General features: G+C 42.7%; 1 long non-coding RNA gene across 1 annotated transcript; it reads left to right on the top strand.

Moving 5' to 3' along the window:
* The first annotated feature begins 1,319 nt into the window (after positions 1–1,319).
* LOC130367037 (uncharacterized) lies at positions 1,320–2,720 on the top strand. Its single transcript, XR_008892046.1, has 3 exons — positions 1,320–1,500; positions 1,713–1,838; positions 2,467–2,720. It is a non-coding gene; the product is annotated as an uncharacterized LOC130367037 (long non-coding RNA).
* Positions 2,721–16,735: the final 14,015 nt, after the last annotated feature.

Genomic DNA, 16,735 nt, shown 5'->3' with positions numbered 1-16,735 from the left:
ACAGTGATACGGGAAAGATTTATCCTGAAAATATCCTGTTTGCAATAGGATATGTAGGAATGTCCATGCCAGTTAGTAAACATATTGACACCGATTATTTCTTATCACTGTTGGGATAACAAGTTATTATGTATCTGTATTTATCTCATTATATTAATCCAGAACAAACCGCTCAGTAAACCTGACCTGAGACTATTATGGCAGACAGACAGAGATACAGACTGGTTTCCAAGAACACATTGCCTGACAACCCCATAGAATAGATTGTGGTTGCTTGGTAATTGTTTCCTAGCAACCAGCCTGTCAGACATGACTGAAGCTCAGCAGTAGGCCCACTCTGCCCCTCCCCCAATTGCACAGATGTATTAATAAGATTTCTTATATGATAAATTTAGTTTTATTAATAATAACTGATAATGATGGATAAGACAGATGGGTAGAGAGATCCATTACTGAAGGTTCCTCTAGTCAGGTGTGGTCTCTTCACAGATGTTATTATGTTGTTTTACTTATTGTACAGGACTTATTATAATGTTTGCTCTTTTTTAGCACTGTGCCTCACAGTTCTGAACTATTAGTTCATGATTTTCAATTATGAAGCCATTGAGGATCCAGAAGATCCTCCTGGCCAATGCTTGGTCATCCTGCCTACTGTCAGCCGTGATGTCTATATTATGGTGAACGTATTTATGTTACTGGGGCCTGGCTGGTAGTGATCTCGGGGGGGGGGGGGGGGGGGGGGGTCCAGCAGATCAACTCCCCCAGTCATCATGATCAGCCATTATCACAGGGAAGGATATAGGATTACATGGCTTATGTTTATAAATCTTATGTGGGGTTTATTCGTTATATTGCTGCGGTTCTTATGTCAGAATTTATTTATTTTTGACTAATAATATAAGGTTTCCTCTAACCTGTTTCTCCTTGTTTTGACTAAAGATTATCATATGATGCACCAGATCACTGCTGCCTTTGCTGCCTTCATATGTGCAGGAATATACAACCTTTGGCAGTACACTCTCCTGTACAAAATGCCCAGAACCACCAAAATCATCTGCCACGTCAGAACCACATTCTGTGCTATGTGTCATTCTTTGTATTTTTTCTTCAGTAATAAGAACATAATGGAATAAACCATCTTTTTTTCTATATCCAAAGGAGAAAAATGTATGTCTGGCACTGGCTATCACAGGTCTTAAGACGCTAGTGGATTACGGGTGCCACTAAGACATTCAGGGACTACGTACAGTGTGTGTGTGTGTGTGTGGGGGGGGGGGGGTGCTTGTTTCATATACAGTCCAGTAATTGCATCCAAAAGAAAGAAAAAGCAAACGGCAACTCACCACTATAGATAAATCTTCAAACTTTTTTCCGAGTCTTGCAGTAAAAACATACACGCAGTGGGGAGCTGCTCAGAGAAGGCAGGGGGAGGCAGATCAGCGACAGCGTTTTCTCACGTCAGTGCGTGTTTCGTGAGGCTGGTGACCTCAATCCGTACAGGTAACTGATATATATATACTAATAGGTGGGCGGTAACAACTGTAATGTAAGGTCTGCTCCTCCAATTAAAAGATACAAAATACATAGCAAACAGTGTATAAATATAAACATCATAGCCGTTCATAACTCTTTACGGGAATAAACTCAGATCATTGTGGTCATTAAGACCTACTGTAATGGGCCGGGTGCATCGGACTTTATTCTCCATGTAGCTTCACACTGGAGAAGCCAGCCACTCCGGCTAGAAGAAGTGCAAAGCAGCGTGAAACAACTTGTCCCGGTGTGCCCCTGCCTCTGCCTTTGTATGCCTTTACTCTGTTGAATAAAGTCTGTGGATGGTGAGCGCAATCTCTTTTGGATTCTTCCTTTGTTGTACTATATTATAAACTACGCTAACTTAACAGTCCCTTTAGCATAGTCAAATAAAAAAAATCCTGTAATATCCCTTTAAGACACTGACATTTGGAGCCTTTGATAAAACCAATGAATGTAACAATCCTATAATCTGCCATTATTATCTTATTAGGTGCTGGACAGGTTATCAAATATTCTGCATTATTGGATACATTTTATTTCTCCCTAGAAACAGTTCTCCGTGTGATGTCATCTTATTGTGAGGTTGCACATCTTGTTTTAAGATGACCCTCAGTCACATGACTCCATGGAATCACCATCAATGCAGTAAAATGCAGATTTTACCATATTTAATGCAGATTTTACCATATTACTATTGATATTTATTTACAGATCGGTGAAGCTTTTGCCAAGGTCATCGAGTGGTCAGTCGTGTACCTGATCCTGCTGACATATTTAAATTATTGTCCTACCATGCAGATCAGTAGATGTCACCTTATTAAAAGCTGTCAGACTGTGCACTGTAATAACATTATTATTGCTCTTTACTATTATTGAGATTATAATGTGGATATTTTGTGTTTTTTTTATATTTTTGTGTTTTTTCTTTAGTGTTTATTGTTGACCATGTCCTGGAACAGCTGGAGCATCTCCCTGATGGTAAAGATCAATGCCTTTGGAGTGTAGAGAGAGGACCATGCAGAACATCATGTGGACTTGTCATCTATATGTTTACTGCACCTGTTACATAAAAATGTAATCCAAAATTCCATCATTTGAACTTGTCCCCTATAACATTACAGCCAACCATTTCCATCAAAATTCCATCTATACGTGCTATGACCCTGTCATTATCTTGCTATTGAAGTTATGAAGCTCATAAAAGTTGTAAAAAAAAAGAAAAAACTATTGTTAGAATTAAAGCGTCTTTGATGCACCCATAGATAAAATATATTATGGCTGACAGGAGCCAGAGGACCTAGGAACTGCAACAGATGACAAATTTCCAAACAACGTAAATATTGACAAAAAAAAATTCTATTCACAGTTCCCGTTGAAAATATTTTTGTTTTTTATTGACATCTTAGGGACAATGCACCAGAGCGCTGAAATTTAAAGGGACAGTACGCCCATAATTAGTGAATACACCTGACACCACATTATAAGTTGTTTGCACCTCCCACACTTTCCTGCTGGATCTTCAGTGCCTATTGCCTAAAAGAAAGCGTTCCAATTGCCTGTTGCCATACCCGTGTATCCAGACCTTCCTGCTACGTTTTTTGACTACGAACCTTTGCCGCCTGCCTTGACCTTCTGCTACGTTGACTACGCTACTGCCTCTTCCTTCGGTACCTCGCCTTGCCCAGTTACCTGTGTGGTCGAGCCGTGTCGGGGGTAGCGACCTGGGTGATGCCTGCTGTAGCAAGCCCATCCTGCCTTGCGGCGGGCTCTGGTGAAGAACAGCGGCACCTTAGACTCTGCTCCCCGATACGGTCCGAGTCATCAGCCACACAGGTAGAGGATCCACATCCAGCTCCATTACAATATACCATCTCATCATCTAGGGACATTCTTCTGTGCACCAGGCTATCATTAACAGCCTTCCCTGCTCTTTGTATGAGTTAAATGGGCACTGTCAGATTCAAAAACTTTTTATATGTTATACACCTTGGCAAAACATAAACCTTTTTAATATACTTTGTAAGAAAATGTTATTTCCTTTTTATAGAAATCATGGCTTATAAAATGATGGTTTTGTCCAAGCTGAAGCACAGGCATAGACTAAGTCCAATAAGTGAGACTGGGCTAGCACTTCTCTGTCTCAAAGGACACGAGAGAGCACAGAGGAGTCCAATCAGACAGGAGAGAGCACAGAGGAATCCTATCAGACAGGAAAGAGCACAGAGGAGTCCTATCAGGCAGGAGAAAGCACAGAGGAGTGCTATCAGACTGTAGTGAGCACAGCAGAGTACTATCAGACAGGAGAGAGCACAGAGGAGTACTATCAGACAGGAGAGAGCACAGAGGATTACTATCAGACAGGAGAAACTACAGAGGGGTTCTATCAGACAGGAGAGAGCACAGAGGAGTACTATCAAACAGGAGAGAGCATAGAGGAGTACTATCAGACAGTAGAGAGCACAGAGGAGCGCTATCAGACAGGAGAGAGCACAGAGGAGTCCTATCAGACAAAAGAGAGCACAGAGGAGTGCTATCAGACAGGAGAGAGCACAAAGGAGTACTATCAGATAGGAGAGAGCACAGAGGAGTCCTATCAGACAGGAGAGAGCACAGAGGAGTACTATCAGATAGGAGAGAGCACAGAGGAATACTATCAAACAGGAGAGAGCACAGAGGAGTGCCATCAGACAGGAGAGAGCACAGAGGGGTACTTTCAGACAGGAGAGAGCACAAAGGAGTGATATCAGACAGGAGAGAGCACAGAGAAGTACTATCAGACAGGAGAGAGCACAAAGGAGTAATATGAGACAGGAGAGAGCACAAAGGAGTGCCCATCTGACAGTGCCCATTTAAGCATTTTGCCATAGCATTTAGAGACATACTGGGATTGAATACAGAAGATACCAGTAGCAGCATCCAGGAAAAAACATTGGATGTAACCAAGAGATGCCAAGAATAGCAACCAGGAACAGGCCTTGGACAGAACCAGGATATATAACAGGAATAGTGACCGAGAACAGACCGTAGATAAATTGGGAAGAACGAGGAATGGATGTATTTAAACCAGGATTGGATCCAGGAACACCAGGAGTAAAGTGGGTAGGAATCAAAGTATCAGTCGATGTCAGGACTGGGAGTAGATCTGCAAGTATCAGCCTTTGTAAACAAGGGTCAAGGCAGGAGCATATTCACAAATTGCCAGCAGTCTGGATGTGGAATAATATTCAAGGATTAACCCCTTAAGGACCCAGCCAATTTTCACTGTAGGACACGGCCATTTTTTGCGCATCTGACCACTGTCACTTTAAACATTAATAACTCTGGGATGCTTTTACCTTTCATTCTGATTCCGAGAATGTATTTTCGTGACATATTCTACTTTATGTTAGTGGTAAAATTTTGTCGATACTTGCATAATTTCTTGGTGAAAAATTCCAAAATTTGATGAAAAAATTGAAAATGTCGCATTTTTTTAACTTTGAAGCTCTCTGCTTATAAGGAAAATGAATATTCCAAATAAATTATATATTGATTCACATATACAATATGTCTAATTTATGTTTCCATCATAAAGTTGACATGTTTTTACTTTTGGAAGACATCAGAGGGCTTCAAAGTATAGCAGCAATTTTCCGATTTTTCACAAAATTTTCAAAATCAAAATTTTTCAGGGACCAGTTCTGTTTTGAAGTGGATTTGAAGGGCCTTCTTATTAGAAATACCCCACAAATGACCCCATTATAAAAACTGAACCCCTAAAAGTATTCAAAATGACATTCAAAAGGTTTGTTAACCCTTTAGGTGTTTCACAAGAATAGCAGCAAATTGAAGGAGAAAATTCAAAATCTTCATTTTTTACACTCGCATGTTCTTGTAGACCCAGTTATTGAATTTTTACAAGGGGTAAAAGGAGAGAAATCTTCCTAAGATGTGTAACCCAATTTCTCTCGAGTAAGAAAATACCTCATATGTGTATGTCAAGTGTTTGGCGAGCGCAGTAGAGGGCTCAAAAGGGAAGGAGCGACAGTGGGATTTTGGAGAGTGAGTTTTTCTGAAATGGTTTTTGGGGGGCATGTCATATGTAGGAAGCCCCTATGGTGCCAGAACAGCAAAAAAAAAAAAAAAAAACATGGCATACTATTTAGGAAACTACACCCCTCAAGGCACGTAACAAGGGGTCCAGTGAGCCTTAACACCCCACAGGTGTTTGACGACTTTTCATTAAAGTTGGATGTGAAAAGTATTATTTTTTTTCACTAAAATGCTAGTTTTCCCTCAAATTTAGATTATTTACAAGGGATAATAGGACAAAATGACCCCCAACATTTGTAACCCCATCTCTTCTGAGTATGGAAATACCCCATGTTAGGATGTAAAATGCTTTGCGGGTGCACTACAATGCTCAGAAGAGAAGGAGTTACATTTAGCTTTTGAAAAGCAAAATTTGCTGAAATGGTTTTTTGGGGGCCTGTCGCATTTAGGAAGCCCCTATGGTGCCAGGACAGAAAAAAACACCCCACATGGCATATTATTTTGGAAACGAAACCCCTCAAGGCACGTAACAAGGGGTCCAGTGAGCCCCAACACCCCACAGGTGTTTGACGACTTTTCATGAAAGTTGGATGTGTAAATGATTTTTTTTTCCACTAAAATGCTAGTTTTCCCACAAATTTTCAATTTTTACAAGTGGTAATAGGACAAAATGCCCCCGAATATTTGAAACCCCATCTCTTCTGAGTATGGAAATACCCCATGTGTGGACGTCAAGTGCTCTGCTGGCGCACTACAATGCTCAGAAGGGAAGAAGCACCATTGAGCTTTTGGGAAAAAAATTGTTTGGAATGGAAGTCAGGGTCCATGTGCGTTTACAAAGCCCCCCCGTGGTGCCAGAACAGTGGACCCCCCACATGTGACCCTATTTTTGGAAACTACACCCCTCACAGAATTTAATAAGGAGTGCAGTGAGTATTTACACCTCACTGGCGTTTGACAGATCTTTGGAACAGTGGGCTGTGCAAATGAAAAATTACATTTTTCATTTTCACGTACCACTGTTCCAAAAATCTGTCAGACACCTGTGGGGCGTAAATGCTCACTGTACACCTTATTACATTCCGTGAGGGGTGTAGTTTCCAAAATGGGGTCACATGCGGGTATTTATTTTTTTGCGTTTATGTCAGAATCGCTGTAAAATCGGCCACCCCTGTGCAAATCACCAATTTAGGCCTCAAATGTACATGGTGCGCTCTCACTCCTGAGCCTTGTTGTGCGCCCGCAGAGCATTTTACGCCTACATATGGAGTATCTCCGTAGTCAGGAGAAATTGCGTTACAAGTTTTGGGGGTCTTTTTTTCCTTTTATTGCTTGTGAAAATAAAAAGTATGGGGCAACACCAGCATGTTAGTGTAAATTTTTTTATTTTTTTACACTAACAAGCTGGTGTAGCCCCCAACGTTTCCTTTTTATAAGGGGTAAAAGGAAAAAAAGCCCCCCAAAATTTGTAGTGCAATTTCTCCCGAGTACGGAGATACCCCATATGTGGCCCTAAACTGTTTCCTTGAAATACGACAGGGCTCTGAAGTGAGAGCGCCATGCGCATTTGAGGACTAAATTAGGGATTGCATAGGGGTGGACATAGGGGAATTCTATGCCAGTGATTCCCAAACAGGGTGCCTCCAGCTGTTGCTAAACTCCCAACATGCCTGGACAGTCAGTGGCTGTTCAGAAATGCTGGGAGTTGTTGTTTTGCAACTGCTGGAGGCTCCGTTTTGGAAACACTGCCGTACAATACGTTTTTAATTTTTATTGGGGGGGGGGACAGTGTAAGGGGGTGTATATGTAGTGTTTTACTCTTTATTATGTGTTAGTGTAGTGTAGTGTTTTTAGGGTACATTCGCACTGGAGGGTTACAGTGAGTTTCCTGCTAGGAGTTTGCGCTGCAGCAAAAAATTTGCCGCAGCCTAAACTTGAAGCAAGAAACTTACTGTAAACCCGCCAGTGTGAATGTACCCTGTACGTTCACCTGGGGGGGGGACCTCCAGCTGTTTCAAAACTACAACTCCCAGCATGTACTGACAGACCGTGCATGCTGGGAGTTGTAGTTTTGCAACAGCTGTAGGCACACTGGTTGGAAAACCTTCAGTTAGGTTCTGTTATCTAACTCAGTATTTTCCAACCAGTGTGCCTCCAGCTGTTGCAACAGCTGTAGGTACGTAACTACAACTCCCAGCATGCTGTTTGGGCATTCTGGGATTTGCAGTTTTGCAACATCTGGAGGGCTACAGTTTTAGAGACCACTGCAAAGTGATCTCCAAACTGTGGTCCTCCAGCTGTTGCAAAACTACAAGTCCCAGCATGCCCTGACAGCAAACAGCTGTTTGGGCATGCTAGGAGTTGTAGTTTTACAAGATCTGGAGGGATACAGTTTAGAGACCATTAGATAGTGGTCTCAAACTGTAGCCCTCCAGCTGTTGCAAAACTACATATTCCAGCATGCCCAAACAGCTGTCTGGGCATGCTGGGAGTTGTAGTTTTGCAACATCTGGAGGGCTACAGTTAAAGACCACTATCTAGTGGTCTCAGACTGTACCCTCCAGATGTCGCTAGGAAACTCACCGGCTTCCGTAAGATCCAGCCGCACGACGTCGCCGCCCACCAATCTCCGTCGCCGCCCGCCAATCTCCGTCGCCGCCCGCCGATCTCCGTCGCCCGCAGCCTACGGATTGGTAAGTGGATCTTCGGCGCCGGTCCCTGTCAGATTTCCCCGTCCTGCTCCGCCTATTGTGGGTGGGCAGGACGGGGAAAACTAAAATAAACCCCCCCGCCCCCGACCCGTAATGACCCGGAATCGCGCAAATCGCAAGTGTGAATTCAGTTGCGATTTGCCACGATCGCCGACATGGGGGGGGGGTCTGATGACTCCCCTGGGACTTTGCACGGGATGCCTGCTGATTGATTTCAGCAGGTATCCCGGTCTGATCCCCACCGTGTGCGCGGCGGGGGCCGGAATTGTCCATGACGTACGCGTACGTCATGGGTCCTTAAGTACCAGGGTGTCATGACGTACGCGTACGTCAAGGGTCCTTAAGGGGTTAAAGACAAGGCCAAGGTCAGAACAATATTTCAGGAGGCTTCAGGCAGGATCCATGGGGATAACAGGTTTGCATTTGTTTCTCTTTGGATTCATTTTCAAGTCCGTTTTATAGCTGCAAGTCCCAGCCCGGCCATTGGTTTCAGGACATCAGTTTGGGTCATCAGATCTGCAATAAGGCCTGGACTTGTAGCCTCAATACTTATGTAAAAATACATCAGCATTAGGCCAGTGTGAACCCTTAGCAATCCAGCACTACAATATTTTGCCTTATGCCAGACAATGTTCTGAATTAAGAAAGTTCAAGGAATACATTTATTTATCCTGTAATATATTCAAATATATTAACATTTTCTTTAATGTGCATTGTCATTGGGGCTATACTTAGTGGTGTATTAAGAATGTTACCATTAAATTTGATCCTATGCATAAGTATAAAATAACACACAGCTTCAAGGAACAAACCACAGCAGTTGCCATTTGACTAAATATAGATAGTGGTTTTAAATAGCAACATCTATTCAGCACAGACTGGAGGAGATAATAAATATGACAGTTCTGCTTCTCAGACACAAACCACTGGAGATATTCTCCTGAATCACATGATGATTAATGGCACCTTCTAGAAATTCTGCACAGTAACGTTCAGTAGACAAGAGGATATTGTGACTTCAGACGGATACGTGTTTGCAGTTGAAATATGGTACTGAATCAGTTTTATCACAAGCTTTGGGCTGCTTTTTACCCATTTTGTACATTATGGGCTAAATATAAAATAAAAAATATACAGTGCTGTGCAAAAGTTTTCGGCAGATGTGAAAAAATGCAGCAAAGTAAGAAGGCTTTTAAAAATAGAAATCTAATTAGTTTATTTTTATTAAAGGGAACCAATCAGCAGATTTTAGCCTATAAAACGCTTGGCAATGCATTATATATGCTAAAATCATTATCCTCACCATCCCTGGGGGACGGTGGGATGGTGAAGATATTAAGTTATAAAGTTCCGCCCCCCCCCCCCCGGGCCGCCCGGCAAATAGTCCCCGACAGCTTGAATGACGGCTCGTCATTCAAGCCGTCGGGGCGGGGCCATGGTTGCAGATAACATTGCTGGTAAGTGTAAGGGCAGGAGTCCCCCGGGGATGGGGAGGATAATGATTTTAGCATATATAACGCATTGTCAAGCAAATTGAATTAAGCATGATGTGTCTTTGATCTGCTGCACAAAATATTTACTAAATCACAAAATTATGTATATGACACACATATAAAACCATATAAGAAGCTCAACAACTGGACACACTACAAAAAGGGGGAAGACGTTCTTCTTCAAAGAACACACACATAAAGTGAATATATCATAAAGACAGGCTGATGTAGAATGAATGAATGAAAAATAATATAAGTATTATATTGCACTATAGCTCTAGACCTGAAAAAGACTCAATAAAGTTTAGCCCAGTCTAATAACATAGCACATAATGATACAATGACCTGTCACAGGTCCTCATAGGCGAGCGCCACTGATCAGGGAGTCAAAGGGTGAAGTAAAAAGCAGCTATGTAGGTCCCGGTATACTTAACATGTGCTCCACAGAGGCCCTACACTACATTGTATACCCATTGTGTAGGGTTAAATATTTACAGACAACGCAATGTAATAGCCCTGTACTGGGCACTGAATTAGACTCGAATATTATCAGCCTATTTAGGCAACAAGTTTATTGCAGGAAGTTCTGCAAATGAACAAAACATTGTCTGAATGGAGTTGTTTTGGTGGTAAGCACCTGAATTTCTACATGCCCCATTCAGATAAATGAAAGTCATGTTTTGTCCGCAGAACAAAAGAAACGGTTTTTAAAAGTGCTATGAATATACTACTACTACAGTCTTCTGGACATTCTTTTCAATGTTTGTTTCTACAAATTTTTGATTCACAGTGAAATCCTTAGACAACACGGATAGTATAATATAAGTGTGGTATGGGGTGTGATGCAGGGCAGATGGAATTACCCTAGGGGCAGATGGCATTAACCCCTTGTATTCGTGACACCAGGGCATGGTTAATCCTCAATACCACCCGAAGGTATACCGCTGGATCCTGGGTTAGGCAAGGGGGCAATAATAACTCTGACGCCAAGTTACGGACAACGGTAGCTTTACTAAGTGACAGATGGGACAGTCTATACAGTTCAGCCAGGCCCACGGAGGTGACCAGTGACTTTAGAGACCTTAAGGGCTTGCTGGGACTTGCAGTGGTTTTGGAAAATTTAGTTCAGGCCACGTTGACTTGACTTTAGATGACAATGACTGACTTGACTTGACTGGAGACAGACTAAGCTGTGACTTTAGCTTACTTGTAGACTTGTAACTTGTGGCTGCAGACTTGACTTGAGGCCTCCTATGACTCCAGACACACTCTTAAGCTCAACTGCACCTCAGCAAAGACTCAGGAACTAGAGAGAGAAGATATTGCTCCCAGGGCTTTTATGGGGGAGACTCTGGTGGGGTCCCATTGGTCACCCTTAAGTCCTGGTGACTGATACCTCATGGGTAACAATCACATGACAACTCACATAACAACTGATGATCACATGTTAACCTTTCTTAAAGATACAACATTCTTATATGCATAACATAGGGGGTAATATACAATTACAGTAGAACAGATGCAGGGGGTGCCCAGGGGACACTGCATGGAGGCTGCCTGACAGGGCAGCAAGGGTACAGGGTAACAACTCCTGTACTGGGCCACCACATATGGAAATTCTCTGATATGCAACATTTGTATGATACAAGTACCCAGATACTACACTGACTCTGAACTGTCTCTGAAATGATGTGATGCTAAACATTTCCCTAGGCATATCTTTTGTAAAACATCTGGCTGTGTAGGTGTTGGCAGTGCAATTGGCCCTACACCAACTATGGTGTTCAGTCTGGTTGTTGTACATTTCATTTTAAATATCTATTTCCTAATTTCCTTATATTAAGTGTCCCTGTTATTTAACAAAACTTTTGGCATGCCATGATATGTCAAAAGTTTTGATCGGTCGGGGTCTGGGTGTTCTGATCCCCACTGATCATTAGGACAAGTGAGAAGAAGCACATGGCTGTGCACTTAAAGGGGTACTCTGCCCCTAGACATCTTATCCCCTATCCAAAAGATAGGGGATTAAGATGTCTGATCGCGGGGGTCCCGCCACTGGGGACCTCCGAGATCTCTCCTGCTGCACCCCCCTACATCAGCAGCCTGGAGCTATGTTTGTTCTGTGGCTGATGACCGGGTACTTGATGTCACGACCCCACCCCCTCATGATGTCACGCCCCCTCTATGCAAGTCTATGGGAGGGGGCGTGGTGGCCACCACGAGGGGGCAGGGCCGTGACGTCAAGTGCAATGGAAACAGCAAAAGGCCTAAGGTTCCTTGGTCTTAGTCCAGCTGTGCTTATTATAAGGCTGTGCTCAGAGCAGGTTGGATAGGCAGAGTATTAAAAATAGACTATTTATGTTTATCCACAGCATTCAATGCTTCACAATATTTTAAGAAAAGCATAGAGCATATGGAAGTTAATGGGCTGTGTAGACTGTCCCTCCAGCACAGGGCCTCATTGTACAAATGGGATTGTTAAAGATCCCTTTACTAACTGATAACATCACAGCACCCAAACACCAAAAAGCACCATAAACATCAAATGTGACCTTGACTTCATCCTGTATAGACCACTCAGAGGCTGTCGCACTGGGCTGATGGGAATTCTACATAGACTATGCAGGTTATGGTAAATTGTAACTATGTGGAATCATTTTTTTTTCTTCTATTTTTTATCAAATATCTTTTTTTTTTTTTTGACTAGTAATATAACAAGTAGACAAACATGCATGCAAATAGTAAGGGGCACACAGTATACATAAGTCAATGCACAGAATAGCACATAGGGAATGAATAGAGCAAAATAAATGTGAAATGTGTTTAAAGGTTTGGCATGATGCCCACGTGAACAACTAGGGAGTACAAAACAATTATCTTATGTGCAGTAAGCTGTGCCAGATCTTGCAACCAATAGAAAATGTGATAGCCTGGGGGAGTAGGGTATGGGGAGTGTAGCTGTGCGGTGACTAAAGGGTGCTTGTTAACCCTTGCTATTCGTGCCGACAGGGTGAGGGCTCCTCAGTAATGCTTGTCCTACTGCATCCCTTCCCAAGAGCGATAGGGAGGTAGATAATAATGGAATGTCCACAACCGGAAACAGTTGTAACTTTTACTGAAGATTTTATGCAAACTTCATTTATAACGGAACAGTTGCTATACATGCAAGCTTTCTTTGGAGATTGACAGAGGTTGGGACTTTAGCAATTTAGAGTCTTTAGTATAATATAAGCTGTTCCACTGGATTTAGGGGATTTAGTTGTGGTCCAGTAGTCACGCTAGCTTTATCGGGGAGTAGTTTAGAACTCACGGTTTAGTACTGCTGAGGCCGGTAGGTTTTCAGGCCTAGCGTGTCTTTGCAAGTTGCGCAGATCCGTCCTGCTAGTCCGGCATCCACGAGATCAGCAACCCAAGAGAGCAATAATTGGCTACAGCTCCCTTATATGGGCAGGGGCTGGACTAGTGCTAATTGGTTCAATACTTGTGTCAATCACCATTACAGAGGATTATGGGTAACATGTGACCCAAGGACCTCCAAATGTCCTCCAACATACCACAGAGGATATTAACATAGTCACATGACCGAAGGTCCTGCGACACCAAACAAGGTAAGTACTATACATTATATTAAATATACGTCATTACTAAATATATACATGTATCAACATTGTAGAATTAGAGTAGAGGAGAGGCGACTAGGGGCTGTCCCACCTGGGGCACCCTACCTGAGCGTAGTTACTCTGACTTTGGGGACCACCACACTAGGTACGGTATGCAATACGGTACCGGGACACCACAAAAACACATAGGAACTGGGACAACATATAGGATAACATCATATGAAGGAGAGAGGAGTGGAGGGGGAGGGAACCCAACTAAGGTAGCGATAGTCCGGAATGGCCGATGTAAGCACTATAGAGAAGGCCAGAAATGGAGGCCAGGTAAAGGATCCAGGCAGTGTGTAGGGCAAAAGTGTGTAGGTGTGCCCATCAAGATTATTAGGAAAGGGGGGCCATAACATGGAAGTGGTAGTATATCTATGTTGGAGCCACGGGAACCACATGTCTAGGAATGCCTAATGAGTACCATTATGCCAGTTAATGAGTTCTTCTATCCTACAGACCCCAGAAACTTTATTCTGCCAGTGAAAAATATCTGGCGGGCTGGGAAGTAACCAGTGAAGGGGTATGATTTGCTTTGCCTCTAAGAGGAGATGTGTCACCAGGCAGGAGAAACCTGGAGAGAAGGAAGGGACCAAGAGGACCAACTCAGGCGAGAAATCCAAACGGGAGCCCATCACCTGCCTAATGATTTTTATGATTTGTCCAAAATGGGCGGACCTCAAGACAGTGCCACCAGATGTGTGTCATGGTTCCCCTGTCGGCGCCACACCTCCAACAGAGATCAGAAGTGGTGAGGCCATGATCTTGTAAGAAAGCAGGTGTATGGTATCATCTGGTGTATAGTTTATATAAATATTCCTGCATACGTACACAGTTGTTAAAGCCGTGGGAGTGCTTGAATATGAAATTAATTTGCGTATCAGAAAGTTTTATATTCAAGTCAGCCTCCCATTGCGTGATGCATTAGAGCTTCTCATCAGAATTAAATGTGAGTATAGCCTGGATAGGGTGCATTTGATCGGGATGAGGTTAGCTAAAAGCTAACTCTAACTAGTTCAGAGGATGAAGGGTGTCATGATGGTCCACAAAGCGTTTCGCCAGGGTACGGAAATGAGCAGACATTTATACCCTATCCTGTGGATAGGGAATAAGTGTTAAAGTATTGGAGTACTGTACTTATTTAACACAATTTGAACACCATTTAACACGATTACACTACATTTTTAGGACATTTTTTGAAAAACTCTGCAAAAATGTGTGAACACAGTCTCAGGGAAGGAATTTAACTACAATATATCCTGATTCCACTGAGATAGCAGTAGCAGTGTACAGATAGAGCTGAGAGGGGAAGGGTCTGTGAGCTGTCATGATTTATTTCTGTAGTTCGCAGGAAGTCAGCTGGCCCAGGACAGACCACTTCCTCTGACGATTGTGGGTCAGACTGGTGATCACATGACCAAGCTGCAGAAATGAAATACATGGATACAGCTGTACTGCAATGAAAGAAATGATGCTGCATGACTAGCACCAAAACCTGAAGTGCTTCTTTAGGGTGCATTCACACGCTCTTTGTTTTTGCGGGTTTTCCACAGCGTATTAGAAAGGGGGGGGGGCTCTTCTCGGCTGTCCATAGCAGATTGTCCGCGGCGGAATTTACGCTGCGGAAAATCCGCCACAGTCCCTACTGACTTCAATGGGGCTTGCGGCGGATTTTCCGCATCGTAAATTCCGCCGCGGACAATCTGCTATGGACAGCCGAGAAGAGCCCGCCCCTTTCAAATACGCTGCGGAAAACCCGCAAAAACAGAGTGTGTGTGAACGCACCCTAAGGCTAGGTTTCCACTTGGTTTTTTTCTGGCAGTTTTTGGAATACTTCCACTGCAGTTTTTGAGCCAAAGCCAGAAGTGTATTCAAAAGGAATAGGACATATAAAGAAGGACTTACACTTCTCCTCCCTTATGGATCCACTTCTGACTTTGGCTCAATAACTGCAGTGGCAGTTTTCCAAAAACTGCCAGAAAAAAACCCAAGTGGAAACCTAGCCTAAAGTAGAATACAAGGGTTATATCTGCCACAGAACAAATGTGCTTTCCAGTTTTTCCCCATGTTAGGAAATAGACTCATTACTGTAGAGGGAACACACACATACATAGTGCTAGCGCACAGAAAGCAGGTTTGTGCAGAGCAGCTGGGGCCCAGAGCCAGAAATCCCATTAAAATAAGCCCTGCTATTTCCAGACCTACATAGAGCTTTGCAGCATGATTATATTCAGCCATCTACTTCAGATAGAGAAGGCGGCCTGTATACCATAAGAGCTGGAATAAAATGATTTCTGCTCCTTCCGATTAATACATAATCTGCAATGTCTTCCATTGATATTGGGCCCAACACTTTGTCTACATTTATGTCAATTGCACAGTTTGCAGAAGCAATGAATATTGTATAGCGTAGGGAAATAAATGCTGCCGATAGCACCAGAGTACATTATTGTCAATACATTTTACAGCTAGTCATTGTAAAGATTTCATTTAGTAAGTCTAGAAATCATACTGTGTAAAAAAAGGCCTAAAAGGCTTTACACCCATTTGCTCTTTTAAGCATTGTTCGGCTGTGTATTATGTATGCATTAGGAACAGAGGTGCTTTACTGTGCAAATACAGCAGAGTGATTGATGGATGATGTTTTCACTAATTAGCATATTAGGACGCACTAGGAGATTTTTCTCTAGTTGCCATGGAGACCAGTGATCGCTATGGCCTCTGTAATCCTAATCAGAATTTCCATCACAAAGTGAATTGAGCAACAATCCCACTTGGCTCATATGTCAGCAAGGCCAAGTGTAATACTTGCCTTGAAATACCCTCTATGGAGGACAGGTAATAGTAAAAATCCACTAACCAGGGCAGCTTCCAGGATGGTAAAGAAGCATTCCGACATTTTTTATTTTGTATTTGCTTTCATAGTGCACATAAACTATTATTAGAGAATAATGTAGAGGTTCTTGTATGTGACTTTCTCACCTCTTTTTGATGATGTGGCATGCATTGGATATACGGTACTCCATATTGGTTTTCAAATGCACAATGTTGTTGGGTTCTGTAATGCAGCCTACATTTCCCATGAATCCTCTGGCTTTGGCTGGGGCGTTGGATCACTGTACATGGTCATCACATCAGGCTGATAGTGATGGAGGTTTACCCATGGAGATTTATAAGTGGGTTGGTGTCCGTGCACACTGTGCAGTTTGTAACGTTTTCTTACGCAAAGTGTGTTTAAAAAAAAATAATAATAATAATAATATTGCCATGAGGAAAAAGTGATTTGACCTATAATCAAGTA

The sequence above is a fragment of the Hyla sarda genome, chromosome 4 (genome assembly GCF_029499605.1).
Source record: "Hyla sarda isolate aHylSar1 chromosome 4, aHylSar1.hap1, whole genome shotgun sequence".
In the NCBI taxonomy this organism is placed as follows: Eukaryota; Metazoa; Chordata; class Amphibia; order Anura; family Hylidae; genus Hyla; species Hyla sarda.
The sequence above is the reverse complement of the archived record's forward strand: the minus strand, read 5'-3'. Positions and strand labels throughout refer to the sequence as shown.